We start from the raw sequence: 16,444 nt of genomic DNA, 5'->3' as shown, positions 1-16,444 counted from the left end.
ACCCAGATATAACCCTAACTGTCATGGCAAATACACGACTTATCAGAAATGGCTTTCATATCTTTAGGAAAATGAATTTCAAGCTGCGGCTGTCAGTCATTCTAAAGAGTAAGTATATGGGGCATGAAGGGAGGGGAGCATTGTTCACCATCTAAAAAGGAGCCTTTGTAACCCAATAATATCCATGCAAACAATCTTTCTAACATCGCCGCTTGACCTATTTCCTCTCATGTAATATATCGTTAAAGCAGCCTCGCGAAATGGCTTAATTATTCATGCTTGATTTCAAAATGAAGAGCTTTGAGAACATGGCTCCACAGGAGGATTGACACACGCAACGGTGCTCTTACAAGCACACACACTGAGGCACACTGGGACCCGGCGTGCTCAAAAAACACACCCTTGACTGACTTCATCCACTGTGTTGTGCGCAGCGCATTAAAGCAAGAGTGAAGATAAATGCCCTGTCAGCGCCTTTAATGATTTATTTCAAACATTTCACTCGATCCAATAAGGTTACAATCTATGGCAGGTAATTGTTTATACAGAAATAGAGGGCATTGTGTTTGTTTTATTGAGCATTGAGCAAAGTGAGCACACTAACCTCCGAAATGGATGCATTGTCAGAGATATCAATCCACTGTGTTTCAGACGACATACTGTGCTTGCAATTCTCCTCACAAACACTAACATACAGGTATACAAAGCATTTTGGTGTCCTGCACAGATTTGGGAGTGTTCCAGATAAAATGAGGCTAAACAAGTTGGGTTTTTTTAAGGGCGCGGGGCCTCGCTGTCCATATGGACGTGCCTGCATGTGGGTGTCCGGCCCGATGTGCACATTTGCGGGTCCCCGCGTGCATGTACTGCAGTTAGGTAAGGCATCAAGCAGCCTGTCACTTGTCCCTTGGTATTGCTTTAGTCTGTGTCGACAGTGTGTCCACCCTGGGTTTGTCAGTGTCTATTCAGACCTGACCTGTCTTGTTCAGCACATGGCAGAGGATGCTGATGGACATTTCCAGTTCTCCTTCTCGGTGTCCATCACTCGGCGCGGGATGCATCCCTGACGCATCTTAGTTTGAGCTCCTGAAATTTGTTGACAGTTGCAGAGGGTGGTCTGCAGTTCTGCCACCCTCAATTATGGGAGATGTGATCTGATTCTGACTTGAGGGATGTAGGTTGCCTGCTGTGCATAAATGCTCAATTGTGGTCGATCGATATCTTGCTAATAGGTTTTGAAAATTGAAAACAATGCAAATAGAAAAGATGCGCAAACCCTGCTGAGAGATTTTGAAATACAAACCCAAAGGGCTAAGTGAAGGTGGGGTAAGTGACATCGTTCAGTTATTTATTTATTTTCAGTCCTCCTGGATTATATTCATTCATACTCCGTTTCATGTTTGTTTCTTTGCTGCCAGTCAATCTTGTGTTTGTTCTCTTAATTTCCTCTGAGTAACTGTTGAAAAAAGGAAGCGTATTTAATTAGCACTCCCTCTGTTCTATTAAAACAGTTAGCTTATTTTTATAGGACCGGGAAAGGGAGCTCAAGTCTGGTTCTAATGGAGATGGAGGCAATCAGATAACCAACATTGCCACCCATGCTCTCTTTTCCCCTTCTTGAAGAGGACAACTTCAGCTTTTAATAAACATGTAATAAGAAGGAAAACAGCTGGTAGCTGCATCACAGATGGTGCCGTTCTTGGCATCTCCAAGGAAGGGACCACACATACAGATGGCTCATTATTCCAGCATTTGGTTATGCATATTGCACAAAATTTTATTCCAATGCTTAACAACCAGTATAAGCAATACAGGTGTTACTATTTTTCACGTGGCTCCCCTGCAAAGTAAGCGGTCCGGGATCTTGTTTTGGTCATATCTTTTGATGTGGATCACTCACACATGCCTCAGATTCTACTTCTCCCTATCAATATTTCAGCACTGTCTCTGTGAGGTGTGCCACGTTAATCTTCACTGAGGTGTGATTCATTGCTAAACTAGCTGTCAGTCTTTCTCCGACTGCAGCTCTGTTTTCAAACTGCACCATTGTGTCGTTAAGGTAACAGCCCACAAATACCTCAGCGGGTCGTTGATTAAGACAGAGGGAGCGATATTGATCACAAAGAGCAATGGCAGAACAAGTCAGCACAGCCAGCCGAGAGCCGGGCCAAACATCAGCACATAACCTTGACCTCATACACTATGAAATTCCTCAGACCCTCGCCTTTCATCTCCAGTTACAAACTTATACTCTAGGCTATCTACATATTTCCAAACCCCAGCCTCCTCAGTGTATTATTTATATTCATTCAAATAGAAAATGTCACTGGTAAAACATAATTTGAATGAAAACAAGGCAAAGGATTCTGTCCCATGAGAGAAATGTGTTCTTCGTTGAGTCTTTTTTTAGGTTGACTGTTTTAAATTACAGATGCTCTCTAATTGGCTACGGTCAAATAAAACCCGCCTAATGAGGCATTGCATTCATTTGCTTATTTCCTTTCAAGTCGTTTCCCTTTGTATCTCAGAGCAAAAGTCTGCTCTCGCACTTACTATCGCTGCAAGCAGGGTATTCTTAGTCAAGAGACTATTATGCCTGGAATGAACATGCAAATATTTTTTGAACAGAATAAATGATACTCTCTGAATTTTCACATTAACAGCATAAACAGTAACTAGAATATAATAATAAACCCTGAACTGTAGCTGTTCTTTCACCTTTTTTGCATTATTCTGCTGGCCACTAGCTGGATTAAAGCCTCAAGTGCAGACAGCAAAAGCAAGAGTGGCCACTCGGCATGTTTCTCGCAGAGATGCTGCATCTCCATTATATGATGAACTTAGCACAGACTTCTCCTTTAATTTGATGATTAAGTGTGCTAATCACAAGGAAAGCGAGAGAGACATAGACACTTTTATCTGTCTACGTGTGTGTCCTAAAACATCCAAGGGATTTTCTTTCAGACTTCCTCACACTTGACACTCCGTGTATGCCGGAGCTGTCCTGTCTAATTTATAACAGGAGTCAATGTGACCTTTATCCTGGCAATGACTATAATGTACTTTAGCACATGTCAGTCTTGGGTCAGGATCATCCCCTGTGTCATATGTTTTGTCTTGCATGTTGTACAATCACCAGGGACATCCAGCAGTGGTTTTGTGCTGCGCCGTATTCGACTTTAAAGTCAACTGAGACAGGTGATCGCTTTAAACATGCAACGGTATTATTACAGTAGACAGAGATTTCAGAGCGCCTATTCAATACAACATGCTATTAAAGACTTATTCCTACTGCAATATTATAGGCTCAGAGTTATTTATAGCCTGCATAATGTAATTAGACATTATAATTACACAGTAATGACTATTTTGAACCTAAGGTTAACAATAATGGCTTTCTATTCTACTCTATTCTATTCTGCAACAAATGCAGGAAACAAAGGAAGCAGACCAGTTTAAAGCGCTTAAAAGCATAGGTAGGGCGCACAAAATAACTGTCACATGTTTTTGGCTCTAATTTCCCTTCTCATACTCATCTCATTGCTCATCAGCTAAGTTGTCAGGTCTGCTACATCCCTTTGATGGCATCACTGACAATTAGCAAGACGATGCCACACAAAACCATCTGGACAGGCACATCTCTCGTTGCTGAGGGAGACAGTTTCTGGTGTGACAAAAATAAATCTCAAGGTCAGTGGCTGTCACTTTTTAAAAGTATCAGATTCCTTCAGAGGTAGATTTATGGGATTGGAATTATTTTGAGAAGGTTTAGTTGAGGTGATGAGGTGTTTTAGAGACTGTTTAATGGAGCTAAGGAATTAAATCAGTGAAGTATACAACTCAGTCCCTACTTATTGTTTTATGCTCGGCCATATTTTCATGTCAGGATGCAGAAAGGCAGCTGAATTGACTGACAGACACAGACATAGAGGCAGACAGACAGATAGACAGAGACATTAATTTATTATTTTTATGCTTGACTCTAACATAGATAGATAGCTAGATAGATAGATAGATAGATAGAGAGATAGATAGATAGATGTGTTGTCTATTGGCAGATTAGAAAAACACAGTTGCTGTGGGGTCAAAAGCCTCCAGGAAATTAGATGTTTGCTGCTTTACAACCAGTCCAACTATGATAGACCGGACTTGTCATCTTTCCCTCCAGGAGTACACTCAGAAAAGCGATCAATTATCAAGAGAGGCGGGAAATTGATTCCCCCCTTTCCCATATGCAGCAAATGTTCCCCATAAATATATGCTGCTTTGACATACCTCTTTATATTAAACATGAATAGGCCTGCTGTTGAAAGTCACGCTGTAGTTAGCTGGACCTGTAATGACTAAGCCAAAATGACTTTGGATGGGTTTTTTTTGACCAAGACTGCCAAACTAAAGGATTCAATGGGCTGTAGGCTTTTACATGCAGTCACATATGGTGCGGCTATCATCATTACGTATTCAGCTTTAACTGCTTTATTTTTGCCTACAGGTTTTAATCAAGGTTGCGGGGGCAAATGGATCGTTAAACAGAAAATAGAACATACTGTCATTGTTTTGAGGTGCATGTTCGATGCAAGCCGTGCTCTGGCTACAGTAACTCATCCCCAGCTCTTCCATTGTGTGGTCCCATGATGCTGGTCTGCATGTGTGTCCATACATCATGTTTGTGAGTGCTGCACTAAAGCAGATCCCCTACAGAATAGGCTCCAGAGTGTCATCCGCATAGAGTTATCCCTCACCACTGGCTGACCGTGGCATTATTCCGATGGGGACTGTTTGACTAATAAGCATTTTCACTTCACAAGTGCTGGCTCTAGTCAATGCTGCTGCTCTGGATATACATACTGTATAGAGGACACCTTCACTCGGAAAAAAGAAAGGTGGCCAACGCTATTAAAAGCACCCACTGGTCCGGAAAACACACTGTGAGATTTCATTACAAAAATCATATAATGGTTGTAAACACAATAACAAAGTTGCACTTTTGCCTGGAGAATTTGCAACGTATGTAGAACAGGAATAACACTCTCTCAAGATATTTTTTTTTGACAAGTTATACTTGAATGCATAAGATATATCGTTTTGTTAGATTTCTATATTACAGAATAGTGCTGGAAGTACACAGATCCTTTACTCAGTAAAATGGAAACAGAAATAAAGTAAAATACAAGCAGTGAAGAATTTGATTGTAAATGTATTTATGTATCATAAATAAAAGCACATGCTCAATATTTTGTCCATGCATTCACCTCAATAGGTCAGCTGAGAGTCAGAGATCCAGCTATGCTTGCTGTGGTTCGTTCCTCTTTATGTTGGCAGGGTCAAAGTCAAAAAGTGAAGGCCTTTTTAATTTAACAAGTTTCATAATTATGTTTGGTTTACTAGTTGTAGTGAAATAAAAATAGTATATTTGCTTTGTAATATCCGCAACTACCTTAAAACATCAGTGCTTGAGTAAAAGGTGCTTTCTATCCCTGAGGATAATATATTGTCAAACCAAAGTGAGCAATAAATGTTAGCACTTCTACTGTATAGTCGCATTGAATAATCAGTAAAGATCTCAGAAATGTCTGTAGTAAAATGCCTTAGCAGTCCTAATAGAGTGCCTTATGTGTTCGTCTATGAGTCCAAATTCAGCCTGTCTGGTTGGGACAAGGGCAAACTGTACACCATCCACACTGCATTGTGGGTAATCAGCTGAATCCTGTTGACCGTCCAAGACTTGAATTGAAGGTGAGGAAGAATGCAGAGGAAAACTATCATTGCCCCTCTCCGTGGAGTAAACTGCATATTTAAAAAAAAACCTCCCTCTGAAAAAACTTTCTTAGCTCTATCAAGACCAAACTATCATGCTACCTGAACGTTTCTTCCCACACACCGTGGCCCCTGCCACCAAACCATCAGCTCCATATGAAGCCATCCACACACACAGCAAGAGAGAGAGAAACTGCTCTAAAAATGTAGCTGGCAAAATGGGCCTCTTTCTCTCTGCACAGTTTGTGGAACTGAACAGCCACAGACTCACTTGCAAATTTGTTTTCTGTCTGTATTAATATTTATGTCTCCAAGTAATATTTCCAGCAACCGCCAACACAAATTCCCGGTACTTGGCAAATTCAATTCTGATTCTGATCAGCAAGTCTAACTTTGGATCCGCATTTCACAGTTCTGCATAGCACTAATACTTCCTACTGCTGGTGAGTCAAGTCCAGGGACTGTATTTGACTGTTTTTCACTATAGCTCACCATCATCTCAGCGGACCACCCTGACAACCTCCTCCCTCTGTTCTCGGACTTCCCTCCAGACAGCCCCTCTAGCCCTGGGACTTCTTCTGTCGCCTCGTTCCGCGGAGGTTTCTACCATCAGATGGTGTATAACGTCCCGCAGTCTCTCACGGTAGGGCTTTGGTAGAAGTTCAGCACACATGAGACACCGTCATTTGAAAAACATCTGTCACTCTGACAAATAATAAGTGCATAGGGCCTCCAGGGAAAAGGGAAGTGCAAGCTCCATATTTTATTTTTTTCTGTATGACGCTGCGACTGACTGCTGTTTTGTGTGTGGTGAACTGTACTTTATATATAATGCAATACATGCTCACACTGACAATTGACATTTTAAGGGCATTACCCTTGACAAGGCGACCTGGACAAATGAATACAATAGGCAGAGTGATTTATCAGGGGGCCGAGGAAATATTTTGATTTACATTTTTCTGTGCTGTAATGTGTTTCAAATTAATCTTACACCACACCCCTGTTCCAGGCTATGTGAGCTGTCTGCAGAATAGCCTGATGACCCGAGGCCTGGATCAGGTAGGGTATATCTCCCTAGGGCGCTTGCAAAGCCAAGACAACACTGCACTGCTCTCGTTTTCTAATTCTGCCAGTTCCTCCTGGCTTAATTGAGAATTTGAACAAACAAATTAATCATTGCAGCCCATAAAAATGACAGGATTCATGCAGTAGCATTCTTCATTCTCTCTAATTTGTTGTGTGTTGTCGTCCCCCCGCCCCTCTTCCCATGCCTTTTCTCAAACCCCCACAGCATTTTTTGTGCTGAATCTGCTAGTTTACCCCCTTATGAAAATTACAAATACTTGTCAAGGTTAACGAGTTAATATTCTCATTCAATATTTATTTTATGGGCGAGAGAAAGCGTCTCCCTTCAGCGCGTCCTCTTCCAGAGCGAGGATGGGTTTGTTAATCAAAATGACAAGGACAGTGTCCTTTTGATAATCCCCTGAATCATCGAGAATAAAAAATGAACTTTATTAATCAGCGGCCTCTGATTAATTGTTATGAAGTGTTGCTCATCCATTTCCCCTGCATTTCCGTAATTTCCACAGAAGCCTAACAATCTCCCCAATGATTTGAAGCCTTTTGAGCTGGCGTTGCATTCAGCAGCACAGCAATAAATAGCTGGGCAGCACACTCTTCTTCTTGGATGAGCTTCTGCACAACAGACTTTTACAAAAACACAATGCTTATTTTCCATCTTTGCTTAGAGCATGACTTTTTCATGATTCTTTTTTTTTTTTTTTTACTTCTGTGTTTGCATTTTTAAAATGGTGTTGTCCAAAAACATCAAGGCTGACACTGACATCAATTCAGTGGTATCCATCAGAAGTCTGCCATTATGTATTTATCCTGCATCAATACTGTAGTATGTTGTGCAGCCTCTTGATCCTTGAATGTACGGTAGAAATGTTATTACCCAATCCTCTCCAGACTGGAACAACAGTAAAATATTGTGCAGCAAGTAAACACTGAAAAGTAGGACTATGATGATGATGATGTCTATACACCTATATGTGAAATATTATGTGAATATATGAGTGGTTAGGAAATTAAGTCATGTTACAGACATTATATACAAATTAATCAGTTTCCCATAGCACATAAATGAGCCATGTACACATTACATTATTACAGTAAAGTACATGGTACAAGTGCATGAAGACCTCCCAATGGCAGTGATTTGAAGACCACATTAGCATGTGAAGTGTGATCCCCAGATCTCTAACAGATCATATTAAATGGCAGTTTCCTAATGAAGTAGGGCAATTAATACTGCATACATTGAATGTTTATGATTAATATATAAAATTGAATGTCGTTTGCACAGTGGATGGCGCAAGGTTGGGATTCTGATGTAATTTACATGAGTGTGCCAGACGTGTGGTGCTCATTTGCTCTGAAGTCATGTCCATGAAACAGAATATACAAACGACAGGAAACTTTCAAATCATAAGGCTGTCTTTCTTTCTTTCTCCTCCAGGCTTATTATTATGGAAGGGGGCTTGATGAAGAAAGCATGTTCCGCGATACGCCCATTAACAAGCATCCATCTTTTTTTACTGTATTTACCTGTAAGTGATTATTTTTATGCTCAGGCCCAACGAGTGCCTGGTTTGAGCTTCATATTTAAATTTCAAGAAATCCAATTTTACAAAATTATACAATTAACGAGTGCATGCTGCGAATTTCAGCCTCTTCAATAGATTTCAGGGGGATGGGTGGCTCACATGCAATTAATTGTGGAGGTGTTTTATCCATCAGAATGAATAATTTAAGGGGAGTGTTAATAGGTATCCCAGACTTGGCCAAAGGAAGGGAGACAAAGCGTTGTTGAAAGACGTTTCATTACTTTTCCTCTGATCCAACTCTTCATTTGTTCTCTTCTGTCTTTCTGGGTCAGTCTGGTCACATTTAAGAGTGAGAGAAAAGCAAAGAAAAAACAAAAAACAACAAAACACAAACCCAACAGAAACAATCCAGGTACACATAATTTGAGATTTTGAGACACCAACTCTAGAATGCATTATTGTTCAGTGCCTCATTGTCAAACCTACAATCGTTGCTGCACAATGCCAGAAGTTAAACTTTCCCTCTAATTAAAAGCCAGAGTGAGGAAATCATTCACAGCACATGGGAACTAAAGTCAAATCTGTGCAAGAACTAGTTACCTTTGAGAAATATGCTTGAATGTAAAATAAATTGTTAAGGGGAGGGGCTTTGAGCAACAAAAAGTACATTTTGTGAACCCTTGAGTTGAAAAGTTTTAATCTGAACTCACAAATTTATCACAACAAGATGATCTTGGCCTGAATCCCCCATATACTCTTTTAACACATAAAACCACAGATCCAACTGAAGGAAGTGCTGAATTGATGATGTCTGAGACTTGTTCTCATGGCAGCTTTGACTGATTTCTCCTGTGTGTTATCTCTCCTCTGGTGGGAAAGAATGTGAACTACAAACTCCCACATGCACAGTGCAGAGGGTTGACATCAAAAAGTCATCTCTGTCAGATGCAATAAAGGGACGTCCACAGCTTCCCATCCTTCACACTTTGTGTACACCCAGCCCACCACATAAATTAGCCAAGGTGACTATTCTCTTTTTATTAACCATCCAAGACAAAGAAATTTGGAAGAAAAAAAAAGCACCATGCATGTGTTGCAGGCCAAGTTCCCCAAAATTTGAAACAGTAAATTCAGATGAGATACTGCAAAATTAATTTGTGACAGTATCTTTTTTTCCCCCTCAGTAATTTGCATCCCTTAATTTTTCACAAAAGGATTCACAAATACACCAGTCCTTTTGTACAGTTTCCTCAGATGGAGATCTATGGCAATGTGAACAAAAGACACTCCTTCAATGACAAGTGCCAAGTACATCAGCCAGTCCTTCTTTTCAAGTAATTCCAACCCTGGCTATTCAGGGTTTGCCCTGTGGCGAGACCGAGCACTTCGTTCTCCAGAAATAGCCATAGCTCATCTTTCACAAGGACTCAGGTCGTCTTATCACGGGGAGGAGAGGTTCATTTGAATTTCTGTCTCTTCAATAAGCCTGGCAATCATGATGCCCGGTTAATATTGAAGTTTGGGGAGCACTTGGTGTTGTTCTCCCCGAGGGTGCGTGCCGCGCGGAAAGAACACGTAACTTGTCATCAAACATCTTATCACATGACTTTATCTGCCAACAATGGGAGACAGTCGCACCTCAGCATTCCTCCACCTTGGAGAGCTGGTGATCCTCCACACATATTTACCTTTTTCTCCCACAATAGCCTTCGTCGACAAAGGGAGACCTGCACGGTTTATCTTTACAAACAAAAATATTTTTGAGTGAATATGATCCAATTAGAGTTGTGGAACATAAAGGCAACATTAGCAAAATAATCCCATGCTACTGGCCAGAGGCAATGGCAGAGTGAGTTTCCAAATGGCTTTGGTTTGCTTTGGTGGCTTTCCATTTATTTGTTGTCCAATGCGGCTTATGAAATTTCCTTTTGTTCTCCATTCATAGTAGAACAGCAAAACTAGCTTACCAGATCTAATTAACACCCTAACACACCTTGACAACTTTTGCGTGACACTCACTCAGCTAAAATCTTTTTAGAATAACAAAAAAAAATCCACACTTCATCTGAAAAGAGAGGCGTTTTTCTTGATAAATTTAAGATAAAAGACATGGCAGTCATTTTCTCCCATGACATATTTGTTCTTTAACAACAAATCAATGGCTGTGAAAGCTTGGCACCTGAATACAGAACAATGGGGAGATGAAGCGAAGATTGTCTTCATTAGGCACATTAATATTCATAGAAAGTAGAAAATCTGACACCACAGAGGACTTGGTAACCTTTTCTCATATTAGATTTTTTTTTTCAACTTCTTAACACAATTAAAGTCCAGCAATGACTTAATTAATGCGGCTTTCTGTCAGGCGCTTTAAAGAACTGTCAATTTGGCCTGGGTCTGCCTGTCAGCGGGGAAGAAAGACAGTCATCCCACTCTTACGGGAGACAGTCGGAATCACAGTGCCGGATAAAGTCACATTCTCAGACACCTTGCCAAATTGATTCTTTTAAGGGCTTTCTTGCAGATTACCATTTCTTCCCTCCTGTCTCTTATGCTGCACGAGTGTCAAATCTGAGAGTAAATCTAAATTCAGTTTTAGGTTCTGGCTATTACCATCCCCTCTCCTATTGTGTTCATTGCCGCTGATACTCTGTTAAATTATGATTTGAATGAAACATTTCTCGTGCAAGACTGTAACAGTCAGTGTCCTCAGAGCTCTGAATCAATTACGGAGATTGGGACAATGCGGTGCGGTTAGAGTGTGCTGCCCTTGTGGTTGCAAAAGTTATTGAATCAACAGCATTAGCGCCATTATTACTTTAGATGAAGGTATTGCACATTTTTTATTCTCATTATACATTTTCACAACATTCCCAAATGACAAAAGATATCAGTAATAGTCATTTTGATTGCGCGGTGAGTTTCGTGGTAAATCAGCCTTCACAGAGAGAGAGATGAGACTGCTGGGGGGGAATATGAAGGGATGAGAACCAGAACTGTCTTCAAGTGGAAGCCACAGGCTGTCCAAACAAGATGACAGTGCAAATGGCTGCTGCTAATGACTGATTCTTCTCTCGCCTGGGTTTTTTGATCAAAAATAGCTCACGACTTCCTCCGTCTGAAATGGCAGTGACCAAAATTGTGGTAATGGCCCTTACTTTGCAGACTGACACAGCAGCCGGGTTTGTTATCACTCTGGATGAGATCAGTCTCACTTTATGTTAAGTGACTTTATGTTAAGTTCCTGTACGTTGTTATGGAGCTGTTACACAGGCAGTTTGAGTCTAAAACAGAAGCATTATAAGCATTATAAGCATGTACCATGTTTGTTTGCCATGTTACATTTCTAAACTCCTCCTACTCTTTTCTCTCGATAGCATTGTGAAATGCTATGGGGTGAATACAATTTTGAAAGGGGAGCGCAGTCAACATTTGATTTTAACATTAATTTTCTCATCCATCCACTAGGTGTGACCGAGGGGGATTCATACACTGCCATTCTCTGTATTAATGAACCAATACCTGTGATCATTCTGCAGGAGGTGTAACTGGCTTGGCAGGTGTGCTGCCACTGGGAAACAGATTAAAATAGTCAGGGTTCCTTTCAAGGCTTGTACAGAAAACAATGGAGGCTTCACAAGGTAATCATGCCATTATATGAGACGAAGGGACTAATTGGAATTATACTAGAACAGGCAGGGAGCTCATTAAAACCTTGAGCACTACCTCATGATAAACAGTCACTTTAAGGGTTGGCACTAATATGATGAGGCAAAGGCTTTATTTCTCACTTTCCAATGAACACATCTGATGTTTAAGCTCCTTATATTCACTCAGCAGGTATCATGTGGAATGTAAGACTCCTTAATTGCCACTGGAAATTAGTAAGATTGCTATATAGAGAGCTTTGGTCTTGATGCAGAAATACTCACTGAGTGATGTGCTATGATTTGTCAAATTGAGTATCTCCTGTCAAAGCAAGGTGTGTCCTATTTTGAATTCTTGTAATATAGTACATACTATACATTTTATTACTTCATATTAAGATTCAGTATTTTGACAATAGCTTTTGAGCATGCATAAAGGCCACTACAAATTAAACAGTGTTTTAATTGTTAAAGCACTGTCATTGTTAAACTTTGCTCATTACAGCCACATAAAGCCTCACCAATACAAAACGATAATAGCAGCCAGCATGTTATGGACTATGACAACCCACGATTATAATCAGACTCATTTTGCTTGATGAGAAATTGGCTTTACCCAAAATAACTTTATATCCCCGTGCTTTTCAACCACAGTTCATTAGCTCCATCTTGCTCAGGCAGGATTCTTTGTGCCATTTTGACTGTATTCAAATCTCTTTAATGCCATCTCATGTTTAAAGACTGGCCATAAATCCCATATCAGTTCTTAATGACCACTGCCGGCCAGCCGGTAATATGTCATTGTTCGCAGGCGATCACCCAGCGGGGAATAGACCATGCCAGTCTTTGTAATTGCACACCCAGAAAGATTTATATTGCCATTATGCACACCCATAAGAAATAATTCAAACATATCATTGAAAAAAACAGCCTGCCCAATGCTGATCCCCAAATCTCGCCTGAGCATCTAGCTAGTATATTATTCAATAACTTCTGCTAACATGGCTTTACTGTCTCGTAGTGAAGATGTCTTGGAAATCCATATTCAATATCTCCATTTATTGGCAATAGTGCCTCTTGTTCTGCAAGGTGCTACGGGAGAGAATCTAAAGTGTTCTATAAGAAAATGCAAGGTATAATATAAAATAACTGCTACAGCAATATAGTGCACAGGCCTACGTGTGGCCGAAGTGTCTATGCAACGCGGGAAGCGGCTGGAATATTCCTTGTACATCGATCAGCCGGTGCTGCATGCATCCTAAACAAAACCCTGCAACCCTGCTCTCCTAAGCGCCTGAACTCCTTCGATGGCTCTGAGACGCAGTGATTGAGGACGCAGTTAGCTGAACTCCCCGACTGTGCCGCCGGGGCTTTGTTGTGCAACCTGTCCCGGTTCCTCCAGAGAGGGGAGGCAGGTGTGGGCTGACGCAGGTCTGATCACCTTGGTGAATGTGGACCTAAGCGGCTTCTCTGTGTCCGCGGGGAGGGCGGCGGCAACCGACTGCGCGAGGACCGCCGCTCGACTCGGGCTAATGAATTGCCTGGTTGAATAGAATTACATCATGCTTGTTTTCTTTAAAAGGATTTGACAGGGACTCAAATACGCTGGTTGATGTTATAATTTAAACTACGATAGCGCATGGGGGATCAGCTAGAAGTTGTACTGTAGATTGATAAAATGTTATACTATATTGCCTATTTCACTAAAACGGAAGGTGCGGCATGTTTATTCATAAATGGCTTATATAAAGTGATACTTCTCTATACACTCGACATACTCTGCTTTTTGGTCTTAGTCTAATCTGCAGCTGTTAACAGTAGTAGAGCAGTGGCCTCTGCTTATTCTGCTTTGTCGCTGGTTTGAGGGCCAGAGAAGTAGAGGGGAAGTTGAAATGCCCTGTTGAAGTCAGCCATCAAAAGCAGGCCAGTCATGCAGACTCCTGTTTCTGAGTCTACTGAGACCGCTCCCAGGGACTCTTTGTTCCTTTTCAACCAGACTGCTGCTGTCTCCGCGCTCAGGGGGCTCACTCACCAGTGACAGGCACAGTCAGATCATACCCCCACAATCAAATACAGTTTTATTAGATCTGTCTTGCAGAGCGGCACTCCACTGCAAAAACATGTTTTGTTCTCTTTAACCTATTCCACCGGGGACACAAACCAACAGTGACACTGTCATTTGTGAGCAATGCAGTATGACTCCCTTGTGGTACAAATGTCAGATTATACCGTGCAGTACTAGTTATCCTCCCTAAATATAGCCTCTCTGGTATCATAGCCTGTCGCAAGAAATTCATGGCTTCACACACATGGCCTTTAGTGGAACCCCAGACACTGTCACAAACCTTAAGAAGTCGCCAGGATGAGACTAATTGTAAATTCATATCTGTCTGCAAACTCTCCTTGTAATTCTGAGAAGAGAGGCACCTGCCCCGGCTTGATCCTGGCTCATATTGTGTGATGTGCACTTTTCAGTCCCCATAGATATCAAATTGATTTGCACATGGAATTGCCATCTCTTATTAAGCTGGCATTTAAGATGTATTAGATTTAAATATGCACATGTATTTGGAAGGAATGTATAAACATTTGTGAGTCTGTCGCAGATGTGATACAGACAGATACAGATTTTTTGATACTGGTCACTAATGCAACTTTGTTAAAAATAAGTATTTGGTGTGCTAATGTCATAGTGATCCAAAAAGAAAAACATTTAGAGCAACACTCCTCCTTAGAGGTGCTTCATTTACCAAGCCAGTCATTTTCAGCTTAAAGCCAGCCAACATTATAGTACTTTATAGCACATTATAATGCTTTCTTGTTTACAAAAAAGAATAATTGCACATGATCTAGGTGACATGAATCAAAAGGGACTCATCAGTGTAATGTGATAATCATTCCTTCTTGAAGACGTGCTTGTTTGTCTCTTCCCTCTCAAACGAGGCAGAGCGTAACACGTGGGCTTTTCATGTTGTTATGGGAGAGGATTACTCACAAACAGGAGGTGAGGTCACAACAACAATAGTGAACAAAAACACCATGAGGCGGTGACGGTTCAGTCCAGACCTCATTCATCTGACCAGGAGGTTAATCGCTTACATGACGTTGGGCTGGGCAGGCCTCTGCAGGTACGGACCAGCATGTCATACTGTGGTGTAGCGGGCGTGAGAGACGGCACGTCATGCAGCGGCAGGAACTGGAGCACGGAGAGGATGAAACGTATTTATCTGACGGTTCAATGTCAATTTTTCATAGTCATTTGCTCTTCTGAGATTCTAAAAAACTTTTATCTCATACTTTGGATTCTTACAAAATAATCTTCATTGTGTGGGTAATAAATGAGGCCTTCAGACTGTTAAAACATACAAAATGAGGGAACCAGGGATTAGCCCTTTTAGGTTTTTCTAACAAAGTAATAATTGTGATGAGTTTTTTTTTTTTTTTTTGAGCAATCATATTCTTGTATTATTACTAATAGGAAATAATACAAAGCAGCATATAGTATTTTTTTTTCTTTTCAGACATCCAACCCTATAAATAATCAAGGCCTTCTCCGATCCCTCCGAGTAATTATCTGTGTTCTCTGACAGCCACAGGCAGGAGCAAACTGACAGGCCTCCAAGAGGGAGATGTAGTGTAAATTTTATGAGTGACAAAGGAGATTAGTGGAGTGACTTTGTACATGTAACTTTGACCTCCTTGGAGCTGTGCATGCAGGAAGGTGAACGGGAGGCGGAGGGGAGCGACAAGGGGAGCCGGCGCCACCCGAGGACCCGAGCGCGTGCGTTTCATGTCATCTGATGTGTCAAAGTGCGATTCAAGATTCAACGGAATCGCGACTTATATTGAATATACCGAGCATTGTGATTAAAGCCGCTCGCTCCCCTGGCTGAGCAAAGGTAAAACAAATGAATGAAAACGAATTACATGGATGCGGTGATTAGACAACAGCGATCTGATGTCAATGAACTTGCTGAAACGTCATTCATATCTCACGCTGTATGTAAGGAATCTCAAAAGATGTGTACCATTTCTAATACCGTGTTTACATCACTCTGTTGTCATATTTTGACAGTTGGTTAGGGCATTGTGCTGAATTTGGGGGAAAGCAATAGTTTTCTACAGATATAGTGGATCTGAAGAGGCACTCATCAGTGAAATAGCAACCTGCCTCAATGATTTCTGTCTCTGCAACTCCCCCTTTATCAAAGTTCTATTGTGTGCCGCTACCAACGGGCCAACCCTAAGCATTCTTTGCTCTGATTTTCCGTTGATGGTCTTTCATATAGTGACTCCGCTCAGAGAGGCTTTGTTCCCCGTAATTACAGGGCCTGTGATTTCCACACGTACGTATGTCTTGCCTCCAGCCCTGTGATTGTCGCGGAAATTTGATGGAGGCATCAAGCGCGTGTGAGTGAAGGGGAA

This window comes from Centroberyx affinis, unplaced genomic scaffold, assembly GCF_046629955.1.
Source record: "Centroberyx affinis isolate AG114_WGS23_722 - 3 ecotype Tasmania unplaced genomic scaffold, CSIRO-AGI_Caff_v1 ptg003969l_1, whole genome shotgun sequence".
Taxonomy (NCBI): domain Eukaryota; kingdom Metazoa; phylum Chordata; class Actinopteri; order Beryciformes; family Berycidae; genus Centroberyx; species Centroberyx affinis.
This window is presented reverse-complemented; position numbering follows the sequence as displayed.